Source organism: Nycticebus coucang, chromosome X (genome assembly GCF_027406575.1).
Source record: "Nycticebus coucang isolate mNycCou1 chromosome X, mNycCou1.pri, whole genome shotgun sequence".
NCBI classification, from domain to species: Eukaryota; Metazoa; Chordata; class Mammalia; order Primates; family Lorisidae; genus Nycticebus; species Nycticebus coucang.
In genome coordinates this window covers 117,672,031-117,692,092 of record NC_069804.1, presented here as the reverse complement: position 1 = coordinate 117,692,092, position 20,062 = coordinate 117,672,031, and positions in this window count along the sequence as shown.

Below are 20,062 nucleotides of genomic sequence, written 5' to 3'. Positions count from 1 at the left end.
ATTGAACCTGGACCCACACCTTTCCCCACTCACAAAAATTAATTTAAGATGGATAAAGGACTTAAATTTAAGGCATGAAACAATAAAAATCCTCCAAGAAAGCATAGGAAAAACACTGGAAGATATTGGCCTGGGGAAAGACTTCATGAAGAAGACTGTCATGGCAATTGCAACTACAACAAAAATAAACAAATGGGACTTCATTAAACTGAAAAGCTTCTATACAGCTAAGGAGACAATAACCAAAGCAAAGAGACAACCTACACAATGGGAAAGGATATTTGCATATTTTCAATCAGACAAAAGCTTGATAACTAGGATCTATAGAGAACTCAAATTAATCCACTTGAAAAAAGCCAACAATCCCATATATCAATGGGCAAGAGACATGAATAGAACTTTCTCTAACGATGACAGATGAACGGCTAACAAACACATGAAAAAATGTTCATCATCTCTATATATTAGAGAAATGCAAATCAAAAAAACCCTGAGATATCATCTGTCCCCAGTGAGAATGGCCCACATCACAAAATCTCAAAACTGCAGATGCTGGCGTGGATGTGGAGAGAAGGGAACACTTTTACACTGCTGGTGGGACTGCAAACTAGTACAACCTTTCTGGAAGAAAGTATGGAGAAACCTCAAAGCACTCAAGCTAGACCTCCCATTTGATCCTGCAATCCCGTTACTGGGCATCTACCCAGAAGGAAAAAAAATCCTTTTATCATAAGGACACTTGTACTAGACTGTTTATTGCAGCTCAATTTACAATCGCCAAAATGTGGAAAAAGCCTAAATGCCCGCCAACCCAGGAATGGATTAACAAGCTTTGGGATATGTATACCATGGAATACTATTCATCCATTAAAAAAAATGGAGACTTTATATCCTTCGTATTAACCTGGATGGAAGTGGAAGACATTATTCTTAGTAAAGCATCACAAGAATGGAGAAGCATGAATCCTATGTACTCAATTTTGATGTGAGGACAATTAATGACAATTAAGGTTATGGGGGGAAGCATAAAGAGGGATGGAGGGAGGGGGGTGGGGCCTTGGTGTGTGTCACACTTTATGGGGGCAAGACATGATTGCAAGGACTTTACCTAACAATTGCAATCAGTGTGACCTGGCTTATTGTACCCTCAATGAATCCCCAACAAAAAATATATATATATAAAGCTTTAGGAAATCTGTCATAACTAGACCTGACCTGCAAGAAGCACTCAGATCTTGACTATACACAAATCATCACAGTAGACTCCAACCAGTGTAAAAATACCTAAAGGCTAAAGGTCAAAGCCTAGATACCACAACGGTCCAAGTGATAAAACAAAGCAATAGAGTTCTACATAACAGGATGGACAGAAATCCAACTCACTTATCAATTCTCTTAATAAATATACATGGCTTGAACTCACCACTGAAGAGACGCAGACTAGCTGAATGGATAAAAACTGCAAGCTGAGCACCTGCTGATGAAGGTAACAACTCAATAAGAAGAAAATTGAAGCTCATAGAAGAATGTGAACCAAAAGATTGGCACAAACAGATCTTGGTATAAAATCTTCTTCAATTTTTTGGCTCTAAGAAGAAATAAAGTCTCTTTACAATGACTCTGCTCATCAAAGGAGGAGAAGTGAGGATGAAGCACTAGGATTATGAACCCCTTTCCTAGGTGTGGCGGTGATAAACATCAGCAGAAATAAGCCAACTGGGCCTCCTCTATGTGGCCTTGTCATCTTTCCTGTTCTGTCCCATGGAGCAGCCAGGCCCTCTGCAGGTGACTAAGAAGTCACCACTGTATGCAGATACTTCATTCACCATCCCTGTGTCCCTAGCTGCTTTTCTGCTGGTACTGTCTGCTATAAGATGGATTTAAGAGTGCCAACTCTCAGCTGCACTTAGAGAGCAAAGCAGGCTCAGGAAAATGAGATAAAGTCTTTTGTTACTCTTCTGATCTTAGTACTTTATCATTTAGTGTCACAAACTAGCTAAGCTCTGAACATCAATAATAGTGCTTTCCTAGAATTAAAATTAATTTCTTTCTTGGTTTAATAACTTTCCACAAATGTTCATTTACCAATAGAACTTTAATGATAAGCAAGCTTATTGTTAAAATAAATGTTATCTATGTACACCTTTTTATTTAAATCCCGTTTCTTTAAAGCACAATTCATGTCCTGGATAAAGATAAAAGTCACTCATTTTTAAATGACATCCCCTAATTATTTACATATATATTAAAAAGGACAAGCAATATACTTGTCAGAGGAAAAAAAAAAAAAAAAAAAAAAGAAGATATAGCAATCATAAATAATTATGCACCCAACACAAGTGCACTGAGATTTATAAAGCAAATCCTATTTGATTAAACAAAATGTTAAACAACAGCATTGTTATGGTCAGGGACTTCAACACCAAACTGACAGAACTGGACAGATCCTCCAAGCAGAAAGTAAGCAAGGAAACAATGGATTTAAACATGACCATGGAACAAAAGAGCCTAACAGACATTTACAGAATATTATATCCCAAAACCACTGAATGTACATTCTGCTCATCAGCTCATGAGTCATTCTCTAAGATTAATCACATCCTAGCCTACAAGACATGTTTCAAAAAATCTAAAGAAAAATAGAAATTATACCATGGATCTTCTCAAATCACAGTGGAATAAAATTAGAAATAAATTTCAACATAAACACTCCTCCCTACACTCCTCCCTTAGTTTCTATAGTATAGAAACTAAGCAATGTATTGCTGAATAATAGTTGGGTCAAGGAGGAGATAAATTTTCTTTGAACTAAATAATAATGGGTCCACAAGTTACCAAAATCTGTGGGATATTGCCAAATAATTACTGAGGGGAAAACTCATAGACTTAAATGCCCACATGCAACAGAGAGGAAGATTATAAATCAACAATTTAATGAATCATATCAAGCAACTGAAAAATAGAAAACCAATCTCAAATCCAGCAGAAGAAAAGAAATAACCAAGATCAAAGCAGAACTAAATGAAATTGAGAACAAAAGAACCATTGAGAAAATTAATGAAGCATAAAGTTGGTTCTTTGAAAAGATAAACAAAATTGATAAGCCTTTGGCCAGATTAATGGGAAACAAAACTGTAAGGACCCTAGTAAGTAAAATCAAAGGGGAAAAAAAAGCAGAAATCACTGATATTGCAGAAATACAAAACACGATCTGTGCATTATAAATTAATATTATAAAAATCTCTAAGCTCATAATCTTGAAAATGTGGAAGAAATAGATAAATTCTTGGAAACACACTACCTCCCTAGGTTCAATCAGGAAGAACTAAAACAGTGGAACAGATTAACATAGAGCACTGAAATTAAAGCAACAGTAAAAATCTTCCAGCAAAAAAAGTCCCAGACCAGATGGTTTCATACCTAAATTTTACCAAACCCACAATGAAGAACTGGTACCTATATTACAGAAAATTATTCCATAATATCAAGAAGGAAGGAACACTGCCAACTTGTTCGATGATGCAAATGTCACTTTGATACTAAAGCTAGGAAAGGACACAACAACAACAACAACAAAAACTATAGACCAATATCTCTTATGAATATAGATGCAAGCATTCTTAATGAAGTCTTAGCAAATAGAATTCAGCTTCACATCAAAAAAAATTCATCACAACTAGGTTGGCCCCATCCATAGATGTAAGGATGGTTCAACATATGCAAATTTATAAATGTAATTTACCACATAAATAGAAGCAAAACCAAAGGTCCTCTCAATAGATACAGAAAAAGCATTTGACGAAATATAGCACCTTTTTTTGATAAGAACACTTAAGAAAATAAGCATAGATGGTACGTACATACCTCAAAATGATAAAAGCCACTCAGAGCTAATATCGTATTGAACAGGCAAAAACTTAAAGCATTCCTGTTTGGGACTGGAACCAGACAAGTTTGCCCACTATTGCCATTTCTATTCAACAGAGTGCTCATAATCCTAGTCAAAGCAATCAGTAAAGAGAAGGAAATCCAAGGTATCCAAATGGAAAAAGAAGAGGTCAAACTATTGTTCAATTCTGATAATATAATCTTATATCTAGAAAACCACAAAGATTGAAGCAAGAGATTTGCTGGAATTGATAAATAAATTTAGCAAAGTCTCAGGTTACAAAATCAATGTACACAAATCAGAAGCTTTCATATATACCAACAGCAGTCAAGTGGATAATCAAATCAAAATCACAATACCTTTCACATTAGCATTAAATAAAGTGAAATACTTAGGAATATATTTAACTAAGGAGGTGAAAGACCTCTATAGGGAGATTTACGAAACACCAAGAAAAGAAATCAACATTGTTAAAATGTCTATGCTATTCAAGATTTAGAAAAATAGTTCTATGCTTTGTATGGAATCAGAAAAGACCCCACATGGCCAATGCAACCCCGTGTAGTAAGAACAAATCTATAGGCATCACTTTACTAGACTTCAGGCTATCCTACAGGGCTATATTAACCTAAACAACATGGTACTAGCATAAAATAGTAATAGACCTATGGATCAGAAAAGAGAACCTAGATATGAAACTATCCTCATATTTCCATCTGATCTTTGACAAAGTGGACAAAAACATACACTAGGGAAAAGAATCTCTGTTCAATAAATGGTTCTGGGAAAACTGGATTGCCATATGTAAAAGACTGAAACACAACCCGCACCACACCTTTCACCACTCACAAAAATTAATTCACAATGGATAACAGACTTGAACCCAAGACACAAAACTAAAAGAATTCTAGAAGAAAATATTGGAAAACATCTTACAGATATCAACCCAAGCCAAGAATTTATGATGACCTCAAGAGCAATCACAGCAACAACAAAAATAAGCAAATGAGACCTGATCAAATTTAAAAGTTTGTGCACAATGAAGGATATAATCAAATATACAAACAATAGAATGGGAGAAAATATTTGCATCCAATAAAGGGCTGATAACGAGAGTCTATAAAGAATGCAAGCAAATCAGCAAGATCAAACAACACCATAAAACTTGGCAAAAGATGCGAACAGAAACTTTTCAAATGAAGATAGATTAATGGTCGACAAACACATTAAAAAATGCTCCATGTCTCTAATCATCAGGGAAATGCAAATCAAAACCACATTGAGGTATCACCTAACTCCAGTGAGAATGACACATTTCAAAAAGTGGATGTATTACTCTGCTAATAAAAAAATGGTGATCTAGTGTCTTTTGTAACAACCCGTATGGAACTGAAGATCATTCTCCTAAGTGAAGTATCACAAGAATGGAAAAACAAATACCACATGTACTCAATACTACATTAGAACTAGTTGGTCAACATTCATATGCACTTAAGGAAGCAAACCTCAACAGAATTCAAGTAGGTAAGAAGTGGGAATGGGTAAATTGACACCTACTGGGTACACTGCACACTTTCTGAGTGAAGGGTGCACTTATAACTTTGACTTAAGATATACAAACGCAAACCATGTAACCAAACCATGTGTACCCCAAAATATTCTGAAATTAAAAAAAACAAAACTCAGAAGTCAACATGAAAAGACTCCCACTAGCCAAACAGAAAATTTTGAATATCAAAACATTAATAACCACATTGGCTTAAAGCATATCAAATGTAGAAATACCTATAAATTCATGATGACACTAAAAAAAATAAAAATAATAACAAAATGAGCTCATGGCTTGCCTTTGGAGGATCTCAGGGAAACAACTCATGTAGAGTGGAAAAATCATAAAAGAATTAAACAGTCACTCTACCCTGTCTGCACATACTATATTCAAACATAACCTAATAGTTGATATCAAGAAGTTTATTTTATAATGGAATTTCAGCTAATAAATGCAGAAGAAATCAAAGAACCAGGACATTGCAGTGTAAAACGTTTAATGAAATGTAATTCTAGACAAAATCTTCAAAAGCTACAAAAAATATGAGTGGTAAAGTAGATGAGAAGTTTTATAATGGATGGATGAGGCTTATGACACCAGAACACAGTGATCAATGTTTTTGTTTTTTTTTTTTGAGACATAGTCTCATTATGTCACCCTTGGTAGAGTCCTGTGGTGTCACAACTCACAGCAACCTCAAACTCTTGGGCTCAAGCAATTCTTTTGCCTCAGCCTCCCAAGTAGCTGGGACTATAGGTGCCTGCCATAATGCTGGACTGTTTTTTTTGTTGCAGTTATTGTTGTTTAGCTGACTTAGGGCTGGGTTTGAACCTGCCACCCTCGGTGTATGTGGCTAGCACTATAACCGGTGCTACAGGCACCGAGCCTACAGTGATCAATCTTAAAGTCACAGGAGAAGAGACAATCAGAAAAGATGAGATTTGTAGGGGAAGGCTATAGGAAGCACAATACCATGTCTGAGGTACTATTGCCAAACAACCTGAATCTGATCAAGCCTCAAAATATAAGTATCAATTTAAAGGAAATAGAAGGGGCCAGAGAAATATAAAAATCAACACAATAGTGATATAATCATCAAAACTCAGAATGCAAACTCCACAGGACAAAACATCGAGTTTCTTAAGCAAATAAATTGGAAGGCCAATAAGAGAAGAAAGACTTTCTTTAGCCTAAAAGTACTTGAGAGAGAGAGAGAGAGAGTTAGATTTAATATTAATTTAAAACAAACTACAGTGAGATACCACCATACCCAGAACAACAAAAATAAAAATGATAGAAAGTACAAAGTACTGGTGAGGATGTGGAGCAGTGGAGCAGTGAAGCAGTGGAGCAGTGGAGCTCTCAACACTGCTGGTAGGAATACAGATTGGAACAACCACTTTGAAAAACTACTTGGCATACTTGGCAGTATCTACTGAGCTGAACACACACATATCGTATAAGTTTGAAATGTCACTCTTTGGTGCATGCCCAAAAGAAAAATGAAAATAAATGACCATTCAAATGGCTTGAACAAGAATGTTCATATCACCATTATTCATAATAAGTCAAACCTGGAAAATATATAAATACTCATAGTAAATACATACATTTTGAAATATTTATAAGATATAATACTGTACATCAATGAGAATGAATGATCTGAAACTATAGACAATAATAGAGGTAAATCTCAAGTACATTATTTTGCTTTAAAGGAACCAGACATAAAAGAGCACGTGCTATAGATTCCAGAAATTTTTCTTTGACACTCTCAATAAGTTTGAAAAATGATAGGAAAATCACTCCATTTCCTTTTATCTGAAGGTACTTGGTGTTCTCATTTGTTTGTTTGTTTGTTTTTTGTATTGCGTGCAGGTTAATCTTAGAGAAGGATGTATCCCTTGAAAATTAATTCACCACATAGGAACAAGGCTAATGCTGTGTGTGATGGACAGGGGCAACGACATGGGAACTACCTGGGCTACAGTGACAACCTTAATCTACTAACTATAACCTTGGGTAAGTCACTACACCTCATTGGCCTTACCTATTAATGGTGTCAACCCCTGCCTCTAAACCAATGAAGCCTAGAGCACTGAACAATGTGATTTCCATCTGGAAAAGTACCTCTGAGTTCCTAAAAGAGAATAAAATTCACTATGGAAATTCAAAGAATTATATTAATTGCCAAATAGCATAGTAGCTGTGATGGCTGTTATCTTTTATGTTTCTATAATTATTGCCTTTTTGTTTTTCCTAAGTAAATACTCTCTACAGTGATTTTCAACTGGTGTGCTGTGAGAGGATCTTAGGTGTGCCATGAAAATGTTTAAAGATCATTAATTATTTTTGAAAGAAGTTCAAAAGACAGTAAGCATATTATTTATATTCCTTTTCTTTATTTTTTTTATTAAATCATAGCTGTGTACATTAATGTGATAATGGGGCACCATAAACTAGTTTCATAGAACATTTGACACATTTTCATCACACTGGTTAACATAGCCTTCCTAGCATTTTCTTAGTTATTGTGCTAAGACATTTATTTTTCTTTTTTACTTTTTTTCTGATCAATAAAATTTAAGTGTGCACGGAAGTTTAATTATACATAGGTTCAAGTGTGCTGAGAGATAAGAAAGGTTGAAAAATACTGCTTTAGTACACGAAACAATGGCTACTGAAACATAGTTTTCATCCAAAGAGTTTCTACCCTGTCTATCAATAAACACCATGGGCTGATATAGTTTAACAAATGTCATTTTCTTCTTCCTAAGTGTGCTGGTTAGGAGAACAGACTTTGGAGGCAGAGTGAATGCAAACCCTAATTGTGCCACATAAAAGCTGTGTGATGTTGAATATTTTTACTTCGCCTTGCAGTCACTCAAATATCTCAATCTGCAAAACTGGAATTATATAGTATTTATCATACAAGAAAAAAATATTTAAGGATATTGTCCTGTGTTTTAGTTTTTACAAAGATAAATGATCAGAAATCTCACTATTTAAAAAATTCTACTTCAGGCTTGGCGCCTGTAGCTCAGTAGCGAGGACGCCAGCCACATACACAGGAGCTGGTGGGTTCGAAACCAGCCCAGGCCTGCCAAACAACAATGACAACTATGACCAAAAAATAGCTGGGTGTTGTGATGGGCGCCTGTAGGCCAAGCTACTTGGGAGGCTGAGGCAAGAGAATTGCTTAAGCCCAAGAGTTTGAGGTTGCTGTGAGCTGTGATGGTATGGCACTCTACCAAGGGTGACATAGTAAGACTCTGTCTCAAAATAAAATAAAATAAAATAAAATAAAAAAATTCTACTCCAGACATTTTGGGATACCTGGCTCTCTGTGACCTTGGGAAAGAGAAAGAACCTCTCTGTGTCTCAGTTTCCTCTTCTGTCAAAAAGGGAAATCATCTAGCCGGGTGTTGTGGCGGGCGCCTGTAGTCCCAGCTACTCGGGAGGCTGAGGCAAGAGAATCGCTTAAGCCCTGGAGTTGGAGGTTGCTGTGAGCCGTGTGACGCCACGGCACTCTACCGAGGGCCATAAAGTGAGAAGCTGTCTCTACAAAAAAAAAAAAAAAAGGGAAATCGTCATCCCTACCTCTAGATAGGGATGCTTTGAGAATTACCTGAGACCCTTAGAGTACATAAGTCACTGGTAGGCACACAGTGACTGCTTATTAAATGTGACCAAACATGTTAAGATTTTTACATTTTTAAAAGTTTGATAGTTTGCATGTGCCTTCAGTAAAATTTAATAATTGTACAACTGAATCTTAACCACCAACTGATACATTTTTTAAGTCACTAATTTTAACTATAACCAATATTGGATGACTGAACTAATAAACTTGAGACTATCTAACACACACCTGAAATAACCACTACAATTTCTCCATGTGGCTAAACAAAACACAAAGGGGTCACTCTTGGCTCTGCCTTATTACAACCCACCCTGCAGGCACAGACACTGAAGATGCCACCTTCCCTACCTCTAAACATGCTCTGTCCAGGTCCGCCCCTCCCTCTGCACGTGGCTGCAGAATGTCCCTGCAGTATTTCTGCAATATTCTCCTAATAGTTATCCTTACATGCTATCTTGTCCCTCTCCAGTCCATTTTCCACACAGCAGCCAGAGTCACCTTATGACAACATAAATTAGTTCATGTCACTCCCATACTCTAACCCAGGCATCCTCAAACTGCGGCCCATGGGCCACATGAAGCGGTGTGATTGTATTCATTCCCGTTTTGTTCTTTTTTTACTTCAAAATAAGATAAGTGCAGTGTGCATAGGAATTTGTTCATAGTTTTTTGTTGTTTTTTTTTTTTTTTTAAACTATAGTCCGGCCCTCCAACAGTCTGAGGGACAGTGAATTGGCCCCCTGTTTAATAAGTTTGAGGACACCTGCTCTAACACTACATACTCGGAATAAACCCAAACTCCTTACACGGCCCACACCATGTGGCTCCCACCTGCCCTTTCAACTTCACCTCCCACCTGTCTGCACTTTGTCTACCAGGCTCTACCCACTACAGCTTTTTCTCTGCTCCTGGATAAACTGGTGCCACTGACAGCACAGACATTGGCAAAATGACTTGTCCATGCCTGATTTCACCTTGTTGTTAAGGACTCAGTTCAACTGTCACTTCCTGAAAAAAGAGCTTCGCTGGCAATCCTATCTACAATAATCTCTGTCCCAGTCATTTTCTACTCTATGTATTCTTTTTCAAAGTCCAAATCCCCATATGATGTTGTCTGGCTTATTGATTTGTTTACTTGCTTATAGCCAGTTTTCCAAAACTAGAATAATAGCTCCAGAGACCCTTCCTGTTTTGTTCTCTGTGTTGTTTCCCTAGTGCATTACATATAAATTACAGAATAAAAATTACTGAATTGAAGGCATTGTTACTCATTGAGCACATCAGAGAAGACGCAGATATTTGAAGCTGAGTAACAGGAGAAACTAACAATGCAATTACAGTAACAGGAAAAACTAACAATGAAATTACACATCAAAGGATACAAAATCCACAGCAGAACTTTTAAATTTGGATGAAGGCCAGGTGCAGTGTATCATACCAGTAATCTAGCACTTTGGGAGGCCCAAGTGGGAGGATCACTTGAGGTCAGGAGTTCTAGATCAGCCTAAAAAACATATTGAGACCCTCATCTCTACTAAATAAAAAATAATAATAATAAAATTTGATAGGTACCATAAAAAAATTGGGAAATAACTCAAAATGTAGATACTTCCTACCCCATCTCTCTGGTTTTGATTCAACAAAGTTAGGGTGTACCCAAATATCTGCAGTTTTACTAAGCACCCCCTGACAATTTTGATAAAGCACTCCATGGACCACACTTGATAAAATCCTGACCTAAACGGGTCAAATTTCTGTACCATTAATTTAATGCCTACAGTGCAAACTTCTGGTATATTTGGAGTGTTTCTGTTCATGTAATTACTCAAAAGTGCACTAATCCTTCCTTCCTTCCTAAGATAGATTGCTTTCCTATATGGGGTCACACTTAAACTCAAGAGTTTATTTGGTGGTTGGGAGGACTGGATATTGTTATCCTGTTGTACAGATGAGGCTGATGGAAGGGTAGTGACTAACCTAACACGTCCCAGTGATAGGACCTTGATCTCTTTACTCTTCCTCTAGTAATCTATCTAGCAGACTCCACATCATACTTGGTTCTTTTCTATGAGTTCTTGGTTCTGGGGCACAGAGTTCACACCCTTCTCCGATGTTACAGTGGGAGAGAAAGAGGATAAAAAAGCACATGAAGGCCAGGTATGGTGGCTCATGCCTATAATCCTAGCACTCTGGGAGGACGAGGCAGGTGGACTGCTTGAGTTCATGAGTTCAAGACCAGCCTGAGCAAGGGTGAGACCCATTCTCTACTAAAAATAGAAAAAAACTGAGGCAAGAGGATTCCTTGAGCCCAGGAGTTGGAGGTTGCTGTGAACTATGATGATGCTGTGGCACTCTACCCAAAGCAATAGCTTGTGACTGTATCAGAACAAAACAAAACAAAAACAAAACATGAAATAGAGAAGAAACAGAAAGGAAAGCACAAAAAATGCAATAATATCTTGGATTAACTATACTCAGTTAACTGGAAGCTGTACAGTGATGCTTCTCTTCTTTCTCAGCTCCATCTACACCCTTCTCCCCCACACAGTAGTGACACTGATGTTCACACATAATAAAAATGTGAGTTTATCCCTGATTGTTGTTACATTTCAAGGTATTCTCCCTGACATACTATTATGTTTTTAGAAGCAATGCAATGACAAAAAGAAGGAGGCAAAGTTGGAATGGGGAGCTGACATTTATTAAGGGCCTACTAGATGCCACACTATATATTGCAGGTTGTTAATTTCAGACTTTCTTCTTCAAGTCTTCAAAGTGATGCTTTAAGGTGGGCATTATTGTTTCCTGTATGTAGATGGGGGATATAGTCAGGCTCAGATAGCCAAGAACATGCTCAAAGAATTGTAGGGAGGTGTCAAATGAACACTAAAGCTGACTTGAAAAGGTTTCCACTGGCCAATTCTGGGGCAATTTGAGCATCAAAATAAATAATTATGGTAACATACAACAACCCTTTGTACAAAATAGGAATCTATAACACATACTGATATATATAGATGCTTGAATAGATACATAAATAAATAACGGGATCAAAAGGAAAGGTCTACCTTACAGTAGAATAACACCTAATACATACAGAAGGAATGACAATTAGAAAACTCATACTTGAAACCCTCATTGGAATAAGTGATTCAGGCAAAAATTATAAATGATGTTCAGACGAGGATTGCTTGAGACCAGGAGTTCAAGGCTGTAGTTATCTATGATCATGCTACTGCATTGCAGCCTGGGTGACAGGGCAAAACTCTGTCTCAAAATAAATAGATAAAAAATTCTCAGTCTGGCTGGACACGGTGGCTTATACCTGCAATCCCAGCACTCTGGGAGGCTGAGATGTGTGGATCATTTGATCTCAGGCATTCAAGACCAGCCTGAGCAGAAGGAGACCCCCATCTCTAAAAAATAGCCAGGTGTTCAGGGAGGGGGGTGCCTGTATTCCCAGCTACTCAGGGGCTGAGGAATGAGGATTACTTGAACCCAAGAGTTTGATGTTGCTGTGAGCTATGGCTATGATGCCACAGCACTGTACTGGGGGCAAGAAAGTGAGACTCTGTCTCAACAACAATAACAAAAAAAATAAAAATAAATCATCAGTCTGTGACAAATACCACAGCAATTACAGCATCATCAGGGTAACCATATTGACCAAAGAAAGCTAGGAAAAAAATAAACTGCAACCTTCTTTTGATTTCTAATATGTGCTAGTAACTGAATAGGACTTATATGTTACCCAGTAATTATCCACAAGTGTTCCCGAAAATAAATACTCATAGCTTTAGCTGCTGTTTTCCTCTCTCTCACAACTCAAGATGCCAGAAATTCATGAAGGTGGATTTGCAGAGAATAAAGAAGAAAAAACTACAGTTCACTAACTTAAATTCTGTCCACCTCTATCAAAATTAAAGTATCATAACTACTTTCCTCTAGTGACTGATTTTTTTGTACCCGTCATATAAAATTATCTCTGGGATATTTTATCTCTTCTTGAGTCAGAAGAGTCAGTATTGGTAAGACAAAAAATATCTCAAACTGATCTAGAGATTCAATGAAATCCCAATAAAAATCCTAGTGAACTTAAAACAAAACAAAACAAAACAAAGCTGAAGAACTACATGTGGAAATGAAAAAGATCTACACTGTGAAAAACAATTTTGAAAAAAAAAGTTGGAGAACAAACACTACTTGATTTCAAGGCTCAAGTCTAATCCCCTTTCTGGGTTTTACTAGCACCCCAAGTATTCTTATGATTATATTCTAAAATGCCTAGGTCTTTATTTTATTTTATTTATTTTTTTAGAGACAGAGTCTCACTTTATTGTCCTTGGTAGAGTGCTCTGGTGTCACAGCTCACAGCAACTTCCAACTCCTGGGCTTAGGCAATTCTCTTGCCTCAGCCTCCCAAGTAGCTGGGACTACAGGTGTCCGTCACAATGCCCAGCTATTTTTTTATTGTGGTTTGGCTGGGGCTGGGTTTGAACCCACCACTTTCAGTATATGGGGCCGGCGCCCTACCCACTGAGCCACAGGCACTGCCCAATGCCTAGGTCTTTAAATGCTCCCCAATATGCCCCTTCTCCTCATATGGGCTCTGAACCAACTGAAAACTATGACAAATGAATTATAAAAAGAATATCAACTTGATTCCTTAAAACGTGATACCGGAGAATGTGACTTAGATTTCCTGGTACATAGCCTTTCTAATTTTTTTTTTTTTTTTGAGACAGAGTCTTACACTGCCGCTCTGGGTAGTGTGCCATAACATCATAGTTCACAGCAACCTCAAACTCTTGGGTTCAGGACTATAGGTTTCTGTCACAACACCCAGCTATTTTTAGAGACAGGGGTCTCACTCTTGCTCAGACTGGTCTCAAACTCCTGAGCTCAAGCAACCCATCCACCTAGGCCTCCCAGAGTGCTGGGGATATAGGCATGAACCACTATGCTCAGCCCCAAGCTTCCTATTTAATGGAAGAATTGGAAAAACTTATTTATCTAGCAGTGCTGCACTGGGACAGTCACAAAGGCCAAGGACTGCAATGCATACCTAGCTGTTGTCTGCTGAAGGAACACTGTCTACGTGTGCCCAAGAAAGTGATCTCCTTGCCAAGGGCTATCACTATAGCAGGAGAAAGTCTTTCAGAACACCTTCTTCGAGAAACACTTCTCAACGTGAATAAATATCCCTTTTTATGATTGAATATGATATAGCAAACCTCTGAAGATGTAACTTTTCTCATCCAAGTTAACAAACCATAGAAAAAGAGGGAAGTTCACCAAAACCATACTATTTCAGTTTCCATTTCTGCTCATTATATGACAATCATGTGGAAATGTTAAATAGAAAGAAAATGTACAAGGTTCAACATGTATTGATGTCAGTGTCATTTCTCTGTGCTGGAGTGGTATGTCAGATAATTTAGAAAAAAGAAAAACAGGACAGGTACAGTGTCTCACTCCTGTAGTTCCAGCACTCTGGGAGGCAGATGTTGGAGGATCACTCGAACTCAGGAGTTTGAGATCAGCCTAAGAGTGTGACCAGATCTCTACTAAAAATAGAAAAATTAGCTGGGCATTATGATGGGTGCCTGTAGTCCCAGTTACTTCAGAGGCTTAAGCAGGAGGATTGCTTGAACCCAGGAGTTTGATGTTGCTATGAGCTAGGCTAATGCCATGTGGCACTGAAGTCTGGGGCACCAGAGTGATATTCTGTCTCAAAAAAAAAAAAAGAAAAAAAGAAAAGAAGAAAGAAAAACAATCACTGAACCAGTTCCATAGGGCTTGTAAAAGAAAAATTATTCATCCATTTGACATTATTTCATATACTTTCTTATCTGACTTTTAATATTCTGTGCCAATTTTCAAGAAAAAACATGTATTGTAAGCAAGCAAGATGAGGCTTTGCAGAAAAACAATGCACTAGAACACTGCAGCCCAAGCACAGGCCTTAGGATTAATGATATCCTCTCTGGGAAAACACTTTTGAGACCTTGAGACCAGGTGCTTTGAAACACTTTTGAACACATTTTCTGTGGCACAAAGAACAAAAAATTCCTCAGGAAGGGAGGAGCAGTGATTTCCAAGGAACTGTTACCAAAAGCTTGGCCCTTGTCCCCAAGGCCATGTCAAAAACAGACAAGCAGTTGAAAAGAAGGAAAGATAAATTTATTATACTTTTTTGGCAAATGAGGAAAAATGTCACACTATTCATCTTAAAATATCAAATTTTTCATACATCCACAGAAACACTGAGCTTTTAAAGTGAGGCTCCTCAGTTCTAGGTTGTTGTTATTTAATTACACTTAATTATTCTTATCCTTCCATCACTGCTGGGGAAAAAACCAAGACCTGTTGCCTCCTGGGAGCCCTACCTGTACCTCTTGCACCTCTGCACCTCCACTAGCCAGCCAGGTGCTAGCCTCTAAACCCATTTTCTGTAGCACAAAGAACAAAAAATACTCCTTTGCCTCACACAACCTCGGCCCAAGACAGGAATGCAGATTTCAGTTTCCAAGAATGGGGAAAGTTTTAAAGAGACAGAAAACACTTTTCCCATTTTTTTTTCTTTAGGCCATTTCCTCTGTTTTGTATTCCCCAATCTCGATTTTACACTTCCATATTTATAGGAGAAGGGGCCACTCTTTTGCAGAACTATCTTATAGTCAACATTTCTGATATAATCTGTATCGGACGAACTATGTAAATGTAGTCATTATGTTATTTTATAATTGAATTACCATTTCTGCATGGTCATAGAGGGGATAGAACTTAAAAGTTCTACATAAAGGCAGATACCCTGACCTCAGGAAGAAGTGGAGAATTACCTTTCTTGAACACTGGTAATTTTTTTTTTTTTTTCAGAGACAGAGTCTCACTTTATTGCCCTTGGTAGAGTGCAGTGGCATCACAGCTCACAGCAACCTCTAACTCCTGGGCTTAGGCAATTCTCTTGCCTCAGCCTCCTGAGTAGCAGGTACTACAGGCACCCACCACAACGCCTGGCTAGTTTTTTGCTGCAGTTTGGCCGGGGACAGGTTTGAACCCGCTACCCTCAGTATATGGGGCCAACGCCCTACCCACTGAGCCACCAGCCCCTCCCAAACACTGGTAATTTTTTATCTCATGTGTTTCCCATAGCATTCTTGGGAGACAGAAGACATAATCTCTAAATTGTTTTGTACCTGGAAAAACAATTATGTATGCAGGTTAAATAACCTGGCTGGATAGCATCCTGAACTATGTGAAAAAGCAGAGCCTGGCACGCTATATGACACTGGACTGCACAAGACACTGTAATCAAGTAAATCTTGCTTTCCTGACTCTGGTCACTAATGAAATCTGTATCTTCAACTCTGAAGCCAGTTTGCTAGTCCTGCCTCTCTTTCTGCAAGTTGGCGGGCATACTCAAACATTTTCTTACTTTGTAAAGGCAAGGAAGTGTGTCTGGCTTGATACTATCAAAACTGGAGTCCCCAGATGACCTATATCATGAGTACTGTGCGCTCTCTAATAGAAGAACAGGTATCATGTTGAGGATGACTACTTGAAGGAGCAGACCCTAAACACATACAGATAAAAAATGGATAGACTTTTTTTTTTTTGTAGAGACAGAGTCTCACTTTATCGCCCTGAGGGCCGTGGCATCACACAGCTCACAGCAACCTCCAACTCCTGGGCTGAAGCGATTCTCTTGCCTCAGCCTCCCGAGTAGCTGGGACTACAGGCGCCCGCCACAACGCCCAGCTATTTTTTGGTTTGCAGTTCAGCCGGGGCCGGGTTTGAACCCGCCACCCTCGGTATATGGGGCTGGCGCCCTACCGACTGAGCCACAGGCGCCACCCAAAAAATGGATAGACTTTAATAGAAATTGCCATATCAGCCTAAGAGGGTATACTAATTGACATCCCCATAGCAATATAAGACAGTGTAGATTTCCTCCCCACCATGTATACACACAACATTGTAATTCTCAATAGTTTCTTTTTATACTTTGCCAATATGACAGATGGGAATTCTCTCATTGTCATCATAGTTAACCATACTTTAAAATATTTTTTAATTCCCTAGTAAGCAAAAATAATCATCACTGCCACTATTTTGTAATCCAAAAGGGTTTAGTTTTGTATGCAACCTAACAAACCATAAATGACAGGCACATGAACCTGAACATTCTCCTAGTGCTACTGCTGGCATATGAGTCCATGACAGAGTCCAGGGCCTTCCCTGTGTGACAAGATGCCAGATTATTACTTACTTTACTCCTCTGTGGCCTTTCTCACATGAATCCACTTGGGGACTCTAAATGGCACTACCTTTACAAGTGTCCTTTCCTATCAAAGGGCTACAAAGGTGTACTTTCTTTGCATCCACAATGTCTCTTTTAGAAGTTTTTTTTCAGAATGTGGTTAAGGATGTGGATAAAGATTAGTTACAAGGACTACCATGTTGACAATTCTGCACTTTTCTTTCTGGTCTAGAATTTAGGAAGGGAGATCAATGGAAGCAAATCCATGAAGGAGCAGAAAGACACAGAAGGGAATGAATGTGGCTGTCAGCAGTCACACACCCTGAGATGCTGACCAGGTTTTGTCATCACAATACAAGAATTCTCCCTAGGTTTCTGCACTTAAGATGTCACATTTTGCTCACCAGTGCGAATAGCCACATGAACTGTTCAGCTTGAACATCATTGAGCAAGAAGGTGGGACGGAGGGGGCGTGGCCCAAGCCATATATACCATACAGTTTTAGCAGCGCACAGACTCTGAAAGATGCCTCCAACATAGTGTTGACAATAGACATATGAGAACACTATAAATAACAGGGGGTTGTGAAAATTTATTGAGTCACATATGTGAAATGGAATTCTGGAAAGTAACAAAAATAAATTTTGATGAAAACTATGATGAGAGATAATTTTTTTACCTATTGATAACAATTCCCATTATTTCTAATGTCTGAAGAAAAAGGTACTTTCATACTATTAATTTACATATTTAAATTAGTAATTTTATTTTGAATTCATTATGTTAATATAAAATTTTATAGTTACCAGGGTTTTGAAAGGACATTTTCAGGATATTATTACAAACAAATGCTTACGAAGATATTTGCATGTATATGAACAAGCACTATAAGTATACTTTCTTTGTAATAGAAAATGTAGTAAAGGACTCTTCCATCACTAGAGTCCTGAAAAAATTAATGTGGGGGCCTCCATACATTTGATCAGTATGAATAAATAAGAGGTCTTGTAATTTCCAGTGTTATCAGAGAAATCTATTTACATGTAAATATAATCATAATAAGTACAAAAGCATGTTACAATGATAAGTAGCTTGGATTCACTTTTGTTCATATGTGTCTCCACCTATTTGTTCAGAGGTCTCAAATCACAAAAGTAAATTTTTTTTTGTTCTATTCACATGCACAGAAAAAAGGCTTCACTTTTTTGTCTGAATACTTCAGTATTCTCGAAAGCTGGGTATATCTACTTTGCACTCAGACTTCCAGAAAGCTCTGTCTTGTGGGCTTGAGCCACAACCCTCCCTCCAACCTTCCTATTCAGGGATGTTCACACTGCAGTTCAGGTTTATGTCACGAGAGGGCACTTCCATACCAATATTATGAATCTTCTTTATGTGTAGAAAATGTCCACTAAGAGCGAACAATACCTCTTTTTAAACCCAGTTTATGAATCTATATACAGAATAATTCTAATAGTCCCTGAAAAAAAAACTGATAAATCTAAAATAAGTTTGTGTCAATCCAAATACATGACTGAGGCAAAAATCTAAATCAATGGAGGTTTATTAAACCAAGATTTTGAGGGCATGAACTGCAGACAATCTGTGGCTTTTAATTCAAAACAGAGGTTGGAAACTTCAGCATTTTAAAGGCATATAGAGAGAAGGGAAAAGGCTAGTAAGGAAGTGGTTACCTTCTTGGGAGGCCCAAGAAATCAACATTTTACATAAAATAAGGGAGTAAAGGAAGCATTAATTATGCAGATGTCCCTGGGTAGGTGAAAAGTATTTGATTCTATCTTGTCTCCAGTTCTGCTACCTTTAAGATAAACTTGTAATTTATTATTAGTTTGGAATCAAACAGGCTTTAGTTTTAGGTACTAGACATAGGTATAACTTGCATGTCCTTATTTATGATAGGTTAGCAAGAACTTTCCTTAATGAATAATCTGTGGGGCCAATTCTTCACAGATGCCTCAGTTTTTTGTTTTTTTTTTTTTCATTTTGTTTTGTTTTGTTTTGTTTTTGAGACAGTCTCACTATGTCACCCTTGGTAGAGTGCTGTGGTGTCACAGCTCACAGCAACCTCAAACTCTTGGGCTTAAGTGATTGCCTTAGCCTACAGGCGCCTGCCACAATGCCCGGCTATTTTGTTGTTGTTGTCATTGTTGTTTAGCAGGCTCAGGCCAGGCTCCAACTTGCCAGCCCCTGTGTACGTGGCCAGTGCTCTAACTATTAAGCTACGAGTGCCAAGTCCTGAGCCCTCTTTCCTTTCTTTCCTTTCTTTTCTTTTGCATAAGGAGTTAGTGGGTGGCCTTGAGACTTTGATTTCTTTTTACATCTATAAAAACATATACTTTTGGGAATCCATATGATGAAACACAGGTAGCAGCATGTCTTGGCAATCACAGGGGCGTAGGCATAGAGCAGTGCTGGGCAGGCAGGAGGTGACCAAGAAAGTATGGGGGCAGCTGTGTCCATAGCGTCCTGGAGAGGGAATGACAGAGATGAGATGGAAGGTCTCAGAAGCCTGTACATGGGTGGGGTAATGGAGGGTGAATGCTCTGCTCTCTGGGAGGGACCCCTCTAAAGTGTGGACACTTTAACCCACACTGATGAGGGAAGAGACATATCAGTGAATGTGATGTAGATTTGGAAAAAACAGCAAATAGAATAGAATTGTTTTAATATACATGTGAATTTTCCAAACAGAATTGG